The sequence below is a fragment of the Motacilla alba genome, chromosome 20 (assembly GCF_015832195.1).
Source record: "Motacilla alba alba isolate MOTALB_02 chromosome 20, Motacilla_alba_V1.0_pri, whole genome shotgun sequence".
In the NCBI taxonomy this organism is placed as follows: domain Eukaryota; kingdom Metazoa; phylum Chordata; class Aves; order Passeriformes; family Motacillidae; genus Motacilla; species Motacilla alba.
In genome coordinates this window covers 2,304,174-2,318,335 of record NC_052035.1, presented here as the reverse complement: position 1 = coordinate 2,318,335, position 14,162 = coordinate 2,304,174, and positions in this window count along the sequence as shown.

The window sequence follows — 14,162 nt, the reverse complement described above, 5'->3', positions numbered from 1 at the left end:
AGTTGTCCTGTGAAAGTAATCTTGTTGTGAGTAGTTTGTTAACATAACAATCTATTCCTGGGTGAAAAAGAAATATCACTTGTTTAAACATTAAACTTATGAGAACTGGTGAAGAAAATATGTAAACAACTGAAGAGTAGAGAGATTTGATGGATAAGTAAAATCCTTTTTACTGACTAATAAAGTAGTTGGTAAGAAAGCTACTAACTAATTGCAGTCACACATGAGGTCTGTAAAACTGTATAAAAACCAGTTATGTGAATAAAGAATAGGCTTTTTCCACTATGAAGAAAATAAAGTCTCATGTGAAATATTCCAATACCATTCAATTGCAGCCAGCTCTGATGGACAAATTGCAGTAGTGTCTGCCAGTTGCTTGACATCATCCATTTAGGGAAAAGATCAAAACTATGGGTCCCTCATTTATCCTCTAACTTTCCACATGCTCATCTAAATTCTGTGCCTTCTTTAAGCTGATGAAAACAATCCATGTTCCTTTGTCTCATAACAGATTTTAGAATAAATCAGTTATTAACCTGCCCTCTGTTCTGATGCTGCTGCAAGCATTTTCCAGATTTTTCCAAATCTGCAGTGGCTTGGACAGCCACGTGTCTGCAGGGCAGATCTGTGCCTTACACACACGTTAACTCCTGGGCTGCCAGGACTCTGTGACAGTGGCTCCTGGAGCTGTGCTGGGTCCCAAAACAAACCACTGAACATGTTTGGTGGCAAGGCACCGAAGTTTTCTCTGCAGTATGCTGCCTTCACTGGGTGCACAATTCTTCTTACAGATGTTATGTTTTATCTTAGTGCGATCACTCTAATTAGAAAGAAAATTAGATAAATTAGGAAATATGACAACTACTACGAGAAGAACTGATCAAAAAGGATGGACAATATTGGCTATTGCCATAATTCCAGATCCCTGTCCATTAAGATTTTGTCATTCAGTTTTGAAGTAAGTGCAAAGGTAAGAGCCTTCTTGCACATCTTGATGGGGCTGTGGAGTTGACTAGGCCATCCTGAGAAAAGACATGTTTCTCCTTGATTCAAAGTTAGGTATTTTGTTGCAAAGTTGGTCCTTTGTGCCCACTTGCACAGGCTTCTCGAACTGGTATCACTGGGAGTTTCTACACCAGGTACACAGAACCATGAGTCAAGATTTACAGATGGTTTAAAATGACTAACCAAACTCCACTTGAACCTATTGACTTCAATCACCTGAAGATTTGGTTCTCATTATGAAATATATTTACTCAATGCTGAATTTTATTACTTCTAGGCTGACAGAAAAATTGCGTAATAAAATTGTGTTGCTTGAAAAGGGATGGTAGAAAAATTCATAGATTGACAGAGAAGAGACTGCATCCTATATAATATTGTATTATCTTGTATTGCATCTTCAGTCAGAATTATAACACATTTAGGAAAAAGCAAAATATGTTTTTCTTAAAACAGCTTCACCGCCAAAAATATGTAATTACCTTTCTCAGCTAAATTTTCAACTACTATGCATCTGAAGAGGCATGTTTGGTGAATATACAACCAAATTCCCTGAGAGAAATTCCCTGTGTAATCACTGTCGTAGAAAGCTGAAAGAATCAGAAGTTTTGCGAGGAACGCTCCAGCTTGTTCTGGCAAAGTTATTTGCTAATCATATATAAGGCCAGGCTCAGCCTGATGCAAATTAAAGTAATTTGAACAACAGAAAAATCAAGTGAAAATACTGAAAAGGAAATAAAATTACATCGTTTCCCCTTAAAAATGAAATACAGATTTTCTGTGGTTACATCTTGAAATGGAGTACCCTTTAAATTATGAGGGATTAACTGTTCTTGGTTTTCTATCTTGACTGCATACAACAAAAGTCACTACAAAACAATTTCATAACCAGTTAATAAACAATATTTTTATCTACTGAAAGCCTTACTTTCAGCTATAGACCATCATTCATCCGATGGCCTGCATTGCCCCAAAACTTGTGAAAAAGACTCCCGAGATTTCTTCTCACTGAAATAATGCCTGAGACATTATTTAAGCATCTTTTCTATGGCTCCAATCTTTATGCTTTTATCTGCTTCAAGGGGTTCTGTGTTCTTATTGCCTTCTTGGGAAAACTGGAGGGAGTAGATTGCTTACATGTGTAGCTGCAGTGCCCATCCTCAGCACTGACCAACATGCTCTCCCAGCCTGTGTGTGGTACAGCTGAGGCTGTGAAAAAGCACAGCTCTCCTTGTGCAATGCTTTCAGCCCAGCAGTGCTGTCATGCCGCTAGCAAAAATAAAAATTCACAAGTGTTGCGTGCAGTAAAAAGAAGGAGAAGGTTTTTAGGGCTGCACAATGCTTATTCATGCTTAGTTATTGCTTAATAAAAATTTCCATTCAATAAATGCCCTTAGACTTGAGAAAGGCGGGGCTGAGAGAAAACCCTGGTGGCAGAGGTGATGGTTGAGTAGGTCTTGCAGGAGCAGGACTCACTTCAGCAAAGTGCCCTGCCCAGGCATCAGGGAAGCAGGAATTGGTTTGGATGTTGTAGCTCCAGACTTCTTCCTCTCCTCTTGTCCTGGTGCCATCCCCTTAAGTGTCATCAATACAAGGGCCATTTAGTGGCTGTGAAGAACAGCCTCTCCTCCCAGTCCTTGACACACACAGTGGAGGGTGATGACCAGGGGCAAAACAAAGGTAGAGAAGAGTTCTTTCTTCTGGTGTTATCTGCACCTTTCTTTTCTGTGAGTGTGGTTCATACAAGTGGAATATTTCATCATTAGAGCACCTCTCCTATAAGGAAACACTGAGAGAATTGGGATTGTTCAACCTGGAGAAGGTTCTAAGGAGATTTTATTGCAGGCTTCCAGTGCCTGAAGTTGCTATGAGAGAGCTGGAGAGGGATTTTGGACAAGGGCCTAAAGTGCCAGGGCAAGGGGCAATGGCTTCCCACTGCCAGAAGGCAGGGTTAGATAGGATACTGGGAAGAAATTCTTCCCTCTGAGGGTGGCCCTGGCACAGGGTGCCCAGAGCAGCTGTGGCTGCCCCTGGATCCCTGGCAGTGTCCAAGGCCAGGCTGGATGGGGCTTGGGGCACCCTGGGATGGTGGAAGGTGTCCCTGCCATGGCAGGGGGTGGGACAGGGTGGGCTTTAAGGTCCCTTTGAACACAAAGCATTCCAGGAGTACATGAGTCAGGTTGTACAAAATGCTGTGGACTCTTCCAACACCATTGGCCACCTCCCTGGAGCCAGCAGTGCCCTGGAAGAGTCTTGACTCAGATCACTGCTGCTGGACAGCATCCGACCCACAGTGTCCCAGTGTCAGGATGGATGACACCAACACCACAGCAGCAGCAATGCTGGCCATGCACTCCAACCACGCCCCAAACACCCACAGTGTTCATTGTGGCCGCTTCGTGCCTCAGCCTCCTGCCATGTGTAGCCAAGTCAGACTCTGTTCTGCAATACTTGACCTCCAACTTGCTGTGTCCTTGCCCCATCTTGTGTCTCCAGGCCATGACAGTCCTACAGTGTGTCCCTTCTCTTCTTTAGGAGCGGGAAAAGAGGAGCCAGTACCTGCACTGCTCTTCCCCCTCCCCTTGGGGGCCATTAGTTCTCCATTTCCTGAGCAAGCTGCTGGAGCAGTGCCATGGCATCCTGGGATCAGGGAGTGTCCTGAGGGTGGAGGGATGGAGATGCTCTTCTGCTGGGGGAGGAAGAAGTTTCCCACTGGAGAAAGGGACAAAAGAGCAGCAGCCCCAAGTCCTCATCTGCACATTGTTCCACAAACCAACATCTTCCTTGGCAGAGGAGGCCAGGGTCTAATCAGAACTCCCTGGCAGAGGATGAACAAGATGGCAAGACAAAGAAGCCAACAAGAGCCCTTTGCCTTCTCTACAGACCACAAAGCTCAGTGGCCTTTTTTAATTCCCCACAAATTAGTCAGAAACCCAGCACTCAGTGGCTTGATTTTAGCATTGGATGCTGAAAGGTTGCTGTTGCCCACCATGACTGAGGTGGAAAGATGACTGGAGGCCTCATGCCCATGGAGTGGGTGAAGTGCCTGGTTAGCAAAGCCTAATTTATTTTTTGGGTGTGGGAGTGGGTTTTTTTCCCTTAAAATCCCATCAGACCATCCTGAAGAAGCTACCTTCTCTGAGAAGAGACACTTCAGGATGACCTAATTGTGGCCTTCCAGTACCTGAAGGAGCTGACAAGCAAGATGGAGAGAGAGACTATTACACAAGCCTGGAGTGATGGGACAAAGGGAAGGGCTTCCCACTGATGGGTGAAGGGTGAATGTTAGGATATTGGGAAGGAATTGTTCCCTGTGAGGGTGCTGAGGCCCTGGCACAGGGTGCCCAGAGCAGCTGTGGCTGCCCCTGGATCTCTGGAAGTGTCCAAGGCCAGGCTGGACAGGGCTTGGGGCAGCCTGGGACAGTGGAAGGTGTCCCTGCCCATGGCAGGGGATGGAACTGTAAACATCCCTTTTAACCTCGGCCACCTGATCACTTTGTAATTCATGAAACAAATGTGTACCCAAAGCAATAGATTTCCTTTTATGAGGGGGTTTTGCCTTCAATGTGTGATAGCTGCCAACACCAAAGGCACAAAACAAGCAACACAACCCACAAAGTAGAACTAAGTCAGAAGTTTCTTGCTTCTCCAGAAGTGCCCATGGGTGAGTCTCCTGCACCCTACATACCTTATTTCAAACATCTATTGTGTAACTAAAGGATGGGATGAACTGACAGCAGAACGCCCAGCTGACATTGGATTGGAGAGGGAGGAAAGAAATGATAACCCTTCCAAAAGTACAGCCCCTGCCAAGGTGTTTTGGATATTCGTTATGACTGCTCACATCCCTCCTTCACTTATGTCTGATTGATAAAACCAGGAAGCCAGAGTGGAGGTTCATCTCTAATGCAGCCAAGCAAGATGTACTGAGCACACTCTGCTGTGCCTCTCTCCCCTGGGCTGACACCGCAGTGCCAGGAGCCCTCGCGCTCCCAGAGCTCTTCCCTTCCCTCCTCTGCTCTGGTGGCTCCTTTTCAGGGAAAATAAATCGAGACAGAGGCCTTAAAAGCTGAGTTACCTAGGAAGCTCTAGATAAATCAAAGGATTTAGTAGGATTAGTTTCATCTGAATTGCTGTGGAATTTCTTGCTATGAGAAAAGCCAGAACTGCTAGTCAACGTACAGCACTTTTATGACATTCCACTCTGGCTAGAAGTAGAGTTTCCTCAGCTGCATTCCTGGGGTGAGTAAATTCTTTGTGGTGTAAGTGGATGTTTTGCTTTTATTTATAAGTTATTAATAATTTTATATTTTTCATGTTTTTTAAATTACAACAAAATATTTTCAGAAGATACAGCTCCAGCAAGAACCCTAGATGTGATATGGAGATTTTAGCAAGCGAAAACAAAAATACAGGGGCAAGAAAAATCTGTAGTTTAAATATTCTGCTTATATATAGGCATAAATAGATATATACTATTTTACTTTAAAAATTGCAACACAGGTTTGTTGAAACATGAAGATTATAACTACTCACCATTTTTGTGAAATATAAACTAAATATAGTAAAAAAGGAGACAAGTTTTCATTAAATAAATAGGAATTTTAATTCATTATTAATTTTTAAAAATTAATTAGTTAATTATAATTAATGTGAATATCCTTTATGGACAAGACAGTGCTTTCTTTCTGATTTTTAAGTTACAAGCTTGCCTTTAGAAACTGGATAGCTAAGGTTTATACACATCTTTTCATATGAAACATACTTTTACTTTATCCATAGTTTTGTCATACACCAGCCTCAAATTCCTTATATTATGGGGGGAGAATGGGGGGAGAATAAGTAGCTTCTTCACTGGGGAGAGTTTAGTTTTCTTTTTAATGAATGTTGAGTTGGGTTGTTTTAAACCACTTCCAAAATATTTTTGTTATTGTACCAGCAACTCTTAATAAATTTATTAACATACTACATCATCATACATGTTCAGATTTATACAAGATGTTTTTATGACCTACGCAGAATTCCAAAACCTGTAAACACACTGATAGCGTTAACAAGGATCAGATGCCTGCAGCTTTTCTGGCATAGAAAATAAGAAGGCAGAAGTTCTGAATGTTTGACGAGTTCGGTGCCTCGGTCTCTGAATCCACCGCTGGGTTTCACGTGTGCGCAGTTTGCGGCTCCCACACAAGCGCTGAACACGTTCTGCACTTTCAGATTATTTCTAGCAAGTTTCTGGGACCTTTTTCTCCATTTGGTGAGGGAGGATGGCAAGCCCAGATAATTTTTTTTGGTAGGGTAATTAGACCACTGATCTTTGTTTCCTCAATCTTAATTTTTAAATGGTAGGAAAGTAAAAGCCAAAATAATTTTTAAAACAAGAAATGTATTGTGATGTTGGTTTTGTAGTGGATTTTTCCCCCTCCATTTCAAATTCCATTGCAACAAAAAAATGTAGTGCTTTACCTCAAAACATACAGCAGCACTACTGAGAAATGTCTGATGCTGAAAAAATGGCAATTGTTACAAAATATTATGGGGTCCTTAAAATCCTTTTCTGTGATTAGTTAGAATATGGCTGTAGCAGAACAATTAAACTTGATTTAGGACTTTCCAAGATGTCAACAGTATAGCCTGTTTTATTGTTCAGATATATCCCTCACAGCACAGTAACTCACTAAGATAGGAAAAATGTTATGAACGTAACATGAATTACCAAAGCTAGGAATGCTGGATGTAAATTAGCTGTTTAATTAAAATGTTGTTTTTCTTTTATTGAGTTGGTTGTAACAACCACTAGGGCCTGTAACTTAAAATGCAAAGAATGTAAAAACTTCATGTAAAATACTGAAGCACTTAGCAAACTTCTTTTTCTATCTGTAGGATAAACATACATAGTGAAGATATTTGACATTTTGAGCCGTAGTGATGCACCGGGTTTTGCAGCAATCAGAAATACAGCAGGCACTTCACAGAGTAATGGAAATTCCTTCCCTAAAAACATTTGCAGTTTAAAGTCCTGAAAACATTACTGACAATAAAAAGTGCATCTGCCACCTTTCAGTTCACGTTACCGTTGCCTCTCTCTTCCCTTCATTGTTCCTAATGCTCTGCTTTTGCTGCCTTTATTCTTCAGGCAAGTGAAGAAACTTTTAATGAAGAACACATCCTGTAAAGATTTTCTTTTCTTTCTTTCTTTTTTTTATTTTTTAAAATTTTTTAAATATGAAAGCAGGATCAAGTCAGACAAGTTTATCACACAAATTTGAAACCTTCAGTCTTCAGATAAAACTCTTCCTGATTAAGTATGAAAGTGAAAGACAAGGTTGGGATTAACTGTTCATAGGCAGTTGCCATTATTAAATTACATAATGAAAGGCATGATGGATAAAGCTTTTCAATAAATACTTTACCTATAATTGTTCCAATCCAAAAGTTCTGACATTTTCAATATTTCCATCATCAATACACATTATTTCTCTTCTCAGGGATTTAAAGTCCTTAAACTGCAAAACAGAATCTTATACTGACCACAAGGTTCTAAAAATGAGGGTGACGGGTAAAGAAATTAAGTCAAATCTGGCTAAAATATTTTAGATCACCATGAGAGTGAAAGACAACTCATGTTATGAATTTCCAAGCAATGAAGAGGAATGAAAGAAGATGGGAAAAGAGTAACCAGAGAATATCAACAGGGAGTTGTCGCTGTTGAGACGGACACACAACACACACACACTTGTGCAGAGACAACAATGGCTTCTCTTTATTACAAGTTGTTCTTAAGTTTTATACCCTTAACAAAGCGTGATCTTCAGTCATTAGTTACATCAAAACAGCTCATTATATTCACTGGACAAAGCAATGTTTTATTTTATTGATACAAAGTAATTAACATCAATAATTAATTGGTAAGAGTTTACAACAAATTATTTAGGCATGTACACTGCTCACTAAGGCACATATCCTCTGCCTGCAAACATCCCTTATGTGTCTATTTTATTGGTTTCCATGCTAACTGCCTTGCTTTCTTCTTTGCTACGGATAAACTCGTATTTTATCAATTTCTTCTGCTGCTAACTCAGTTGTTTGGCCTGCAGACCAGCTGCTGAGCCCAGTGAGTGAGAGGTTGGGGGTTTTTATGTTGCATAAACCCAGCAGTAAATCCAGTAACCTGTAGCCGTGTGGGTTTCAGTCCTTTTGACTGCTTCTAGTGAAAACAGCATCCTTTGATTTCACAGACTTTCAGAGCAACCATTGGACACCAGACCTCTTGAGCCTAAAGGTAAGACATTCTGAGCTGTAGCATTATTACACCAAAATGCAATGCTTCATTTCACAATATTTTACTCAAAAGTGCAAACCAGATTGGTTTCACTTTCACTTCATTTGCCACTTCTCCCACTGCCAACGCAGAGCTTTCTCTTAATGGTTTTCAAACTTGCCTGTCTTCTCCATTACTTACCATTGAAAAAAAAAAATAGCAGTGCAACTCTGCAGAACCAGCAGCAAGAGACAAAGGTCTTAAACTGGTTTCCACTGACCTTTGCAAAGACAAATGTGCATAACCTGATGTTTCTGGGATATTTGTTACATCTGCTTCCATGCAAAAGCAAGAACTAATCAGGTATAACCTGTTTAACCAAATTGGCTGCTTTCAGGTGGGATCAGGAGCTCACATGTAAGAGAATGGGAGACCTCACTGAGTGCTGGTAGCCCTTCTGCAAGGGAACACTCATGATTTATTGTATTGTTCAAACCTCATCCTGTCATGATGCTTCAGACACTTCATTCCTCTATTTTTGATTGTTTTTATCCATTTTCACACATATAGAAATATAGAAAAGGATTTGCTTGACAGTGATAATTTGCTCTCTTTTTAAAATATTAGGTGTAAAACCTGCAAATTTCTATTTTGATGTTCCTTCTACTGAAATGCTTTTGCTGTTTGGCAGCTATTTCATATTTGCCTTCCCAAGTCTCCAATGAATGTCTGATTTGACATGGCAGTGATTCAACTGATTCTCAGGGCACTGGGACCCCCCTAGATCAGTCATTCTTGTTGAAGATGGAGGCAAAGAATGGATGATGGACCAGGGAGCTCTCAGGGCCCTCTGCTGGAGGACCACGATTGTGAGATTGATCAAATCCCAGTTGAAACTGTGCGGGATCTGCTGCCCCAGCTTGATCCCTAAAAATTGATGGGGCCTGATGGGATTTGTCCAAAAATCTTCAAAGAGGTGTTAGTGTCATAAAACCTCTCTCGATGATTTTTGAGTGATTTTGGGAATCCAGAGTGGTCCAACCAAGTGGAAGTAGGCAGATGTTGTCCTGATTTTCAAGAAGGACAAGAAGGTGGACCCTGGAAACTACAGGCCTGTCAGTGTCCTTTCAATGCCCAGTAAAATAATGGAAAAAGGTTATTCTAGGAAGTATTGAGAAACAGCTGGAGGACAATGCAGCCATTGGTCACAGCCAGCACGGCTTCACGAGGGGACAGTCCTGCTTGTCCAACCGGATTTACTTCTATGGAAGTAGGGAACAACATCTGGTCGATCTAAGTATGCCAGTAGATGTAATTCTTTTGGACTTCAGCAAAGCCTTCCATACTGTCCCTCACAGGAATCTTCTGGGCAAAATGTCCATCCCAACACTGGACAAACACATCATGCGGCAGGTGAGCAACTGGCTCATGGGTTGGGCACAAAGGGTGACAGTGACTGGGGTCACATCAGACTGGCACAAGTCACTAGTGAGGTTCCAGAGAGCTCAATCCTCATCTCTGTGCCCTTCAATACTTTCATAAATGACCTGGCTGCAGGACTGGAAGGGAAACTGAGCAAGTTCACAGATGATGCATAACTGGAAGGAGCTGTGGATTCCCTTAAAGAAAAGGGAGGTCCTGCAGGGAGAGCTCAACAAATGAGAGAACTGGGCCATCAGCAATCACATGGAGCTCAACAAGGGGAGGTGCCGGGTTCTGCACCTGGCATGGGGTAACCCTGGGTGTATAGGCAGACTGGGAATGGGATGCTGGAAAGCAGCAGCAGGAAGAGCTCCTGGTTGATGGCAAGTTGGAAGTGAGTTAACAATGACCTGACAGCCAGAAGAGACATCCCTGTCCTGGAGAGCTTCAGGCCCAGCATCTCCAGCCAGGGAAAGGAGAGGATTGTTCTGCTCTGCTCTGCAGAGGCCTCACCACCAGTCCTGGGGGCAGTTTGTGCACCTCAATATAAAAAAAAGACATTAAGCCCTTAGAGAGCATCCAAAGGAGGCCACAAGGATGGGGAAGGGTCTGGAGGAGCCATATGAGAAGCGGCTGAGGGGATTTGGTCTGTTCAGCTGGAAAAGAAGAGTCTGAGGGGAGACCTCATTGGGGTTTTCAACATCCTCATGAGGGACAGCAGAGGGGCAGCTCTGTGACCAGGGACAGAACCCAGGGAACAGCTGGAGCTGTGCCAGGGAGGGTCAGGCTGGATTTCAGGGAAAGGTTCTTGCCCAGAGGGTGCTGGCACTGCCCAGGCTCCCCAGGGAATGGGCACGGCCCCGAGGCTGCCAGAGCTCCAGGAGCGTTGGGACAGCGCTGCCAGGGATGCCCAGGCTGGGGCTGTTGGGGGGTCTGGGCAGGGCTGGGGCTGGCTGGGTGATCCTCTGGGTCCCTCCCAGCTCAGGATGTTCTGTGATTCTGTTCTATGGTTCTGTACACAAGTATTTTAAGTAGAGGGCTTGCATTGCACCTGAATCTGGAGCACAGTGCTCTATGTGTGCATATATAGGTTTTATCTTTCTCTAGAAACCTTACATAAAATGAGATAATAATTCCTGGCCTACTTATTTTCTTCTACCATGTGATCCCTGGCTTAGATTGAACTGTTTCAGAAATGTGTTTGACCTCCATTACAGTGGCTGGGATTCTTGAAAGCCACCAGCACAAATTAATCTCTTAAATTACCCACAGGTCTTGTTGCTTCTTTCCTGCCTTGCCTAGCAAGTTTTGACAAGTAAGTTATCAGATGAATAGCACTTCTCAAATGGGGCTGATTGAGAAAATGGGAAGCAGCTTCAAAGCACAAACCATCGATTGTCTCAAGAAACGCAGGAGATCTTCGGGGGTGCTGAACCCAATTATCCATCCCTTCTTTGAATAGTATTTCAAGCCAGTTATGCAGAGTTTACATCAATCTGGATATGGATTTCATCTAGTTCTAATCAACTAAAACTTTTGTTCTTTGGCTTTGCTAATCTCAACTGCTGTGAATTTCACATCTGAGTTAATGCTGGGTTTATTTACATCACAGCAGATTCATTGGATGACTAGGACAAGATGCTTCGTAACCTGATATTGCACATTACTACTGCCGTCATTTAATATTAGAGGATGAAAGAAAGTTGTTATAAGTACAGAAGTTTGAGAGCTTGTCCTTCCAGGAGAAGATTTCAGCCCGGATTTAAAACCCAAACCAAACCAAAACAAATCTCAAAGCATGAAAATGCTGAAATTTTACTTTGCTCTGCCAGGATTTCCCATCCTTGTACTGTTCTGCTGCCCAAAGACTTACTTTCTTTTTCCTCTTAGGAATAAGCAGCACAATCATGTGAAATCTATAACTGTCCCTTCAGATGGTCCTTCCAGTAAATACTTTTAGATTACCTGCTGATATTGGCATGTCACAGAAGCAGAGAACCTTCTGCCTACTAAAACCTGTGGCAGACTTGTAAACAACAGCATTTTAATGTTAATTAAAATAACTTTCTTATATATATATTAGAAAAAATACATCCTTTAAGCCAAGAGAGGAAAGTTTTCAGAATAGCAATGTTTTTCCAATAAAAACATTTGCAACTGAGATTAAAGTTAAAAAAATTATTAATAAATTAGATTCTTGCACTATACAAATGCAGCAAACCAAGGACTGCTGAGCTGCTTTCTGTCACAGGAACATGACTCCAAAAATCAAAGAGATGTTGCTGATAGAAGTCAGATCTCATATACCCATGAAAGACATCAAATCCTTTTATAAGATAGTACAAGGCCATTAAAACAGATGATCTGTAACAATCCACAGACTATTCAAAGGGCTTTGCAGATGATGGGTGCACACTCACCCGGGTGTGAATCAAACAGACCCCATATGTACCCAGATCCTTGTGGGGACTTTTTGTCTCAACCCATTCCCACTGTCACCAATTGCATCTTCAGGGAGATGCTCAGGGGAAGGGCAGGGAGGAGGTGGCACGAAGGAGTCACAGAACAAAGAGTGGTGGAGGGCATGGTGAGGGAGCCACATGAAATTATGAAGAGATGGAGAGGTTGACAAAATGCGGGGAATTGAGAGAGATCAAAAAGCATGAGTATTAAGAAAAATTAGGGGGATTAAGGACAGACAGATAAAGACAGGTGGATAAAGGAGAGTGTAAAAACACATCAGAGAGGAAAGGAAACTTGGCTGGAAAAATGAGGGATAACAAATATCACAGAGGAAAACATTCATGTACAGAAAAGGAGGAAGAGAAGCCAAGATGTGCTAACTATGGAGTAAGGGGAATAAGAAAAGGCAAAATACATTGATTCTGTTGTAATGCAAAAGAATGGAAAATAAAAAGAGCCAAACAGGGAGAAAATGAAACACTGAGATAAAGCCAAGAAAAGAAGCCCAAATGTGCTCACACACCAATTTTTTACAAGACTGGTACAGTGTATGCAAACCAGCTGTTCTGCATCACATCTGAGAACCCAAACCACGGTCCACCCTGTCAGTGGAGTTTCTTTACAAAGCAGCACAGAACAAATCCCTGGGATTTCTTTCTCTTTTAAATGCATAAATGTCTGCAATATAATGAGATTTAAATTCAGGGTCTCGAGGCTGAAAGGTAAGCTAAGAACAGAATTTGTCCCTAATTTAGATAACAGCAGTGTCTGAAAAGTAGGGGCTTTGTAATGGGAAATTTAGACTAAGCTTTTATTTCAAGGGGAATAAAAAAATAAAATTTTCAAAATGAACTTTGAAATTGCACTTTCAAAAGGAAGGCTGCTAATACTGTCAATTCCCCTGTAGATATCAGCATGTAATTCTGTAATTGAAATGCTTTCAGATGAAGGATTTGGTTGCTGTTAAAGATTTTCATGTGATAAATGCTAGTTTCAGAAACTAACATCTCAACCCTCTGAAACTCACCCAGTTCTGCCAGTGTGCCCCATTTCAAGCCCATCACCCAACAAAAGTGAAGCAGGAACGAGGGAAAAACACCTCTCAAGAACCTCAGAAATTCCATATGTTCACACAGGTCTGGGTACCCCGCGCTGTTCCAGGTGTCTTCACACAGCTCCTCTGAGAAGCTGCTCCAAGCACCACTCAGCTGTTTTTCCTCATCAACTTCCTCTGCACCTGGTCCCTCAAATGTTGCTTCTCCAGCACTCACAGAAGTCCCATTCTGTCCCCAATATTTCTGGTGGCTGGACACATCTTTCCTTCATGCAGGAACTCCATTGGTGGGTAACCCCTAAGTGTCCCAAGACCCAAGCTAACATTCTGGATGCTTTTTGGGAAAAACACAGGCTAAGCACTGTGTATCTTCTTTAACAGATGTTCTGCACTCTAAAACAATGCAACATCATCAACTGCTAGTACCTTCAATCAGAAGTAATAAAAAAAAGAAAATTAACAGCTTTAGATATTTACGGAATTTTCCAGTTTGGGGGTTGTAAGAAGTGGTTCCTACTCCAAGGCAGCAATTCCCATGGCCCCGCGTTTCCTTGCAACTTTTCAAAGTCTTGTTAAGTCAGCTTGTGTTACCTGTCTATCACCTTTCTCACCTAAAATGCCACAGTTTAGGAGGCTGACTGAGAGAAACAAAAAAATAATAAAAAGACCTCCCAAAGAGGCATTTTTCCTACCCAAAATAGTCCTGATGAGATCCTCAGCACTAAAAAATACAGACTTGCTCATAAGACAGAGAAATGCAAGGGGGCTGCAGTTTTATTTCATATCAGAGCTTCAACCCCTCAATCAACTTTATTGTACAACCACTCTTGAGGCTGTTAAATCAAATTTGATCATTCAGCTTCCTAAAAACCCATTGCTGCTTTGAAATTCCTTCCAGTTGGAAGGTTTTGGTCCCTCAGGCTGCAAACAGGAGCAGGGCTGTCAGCAGCTGAAGAGCTC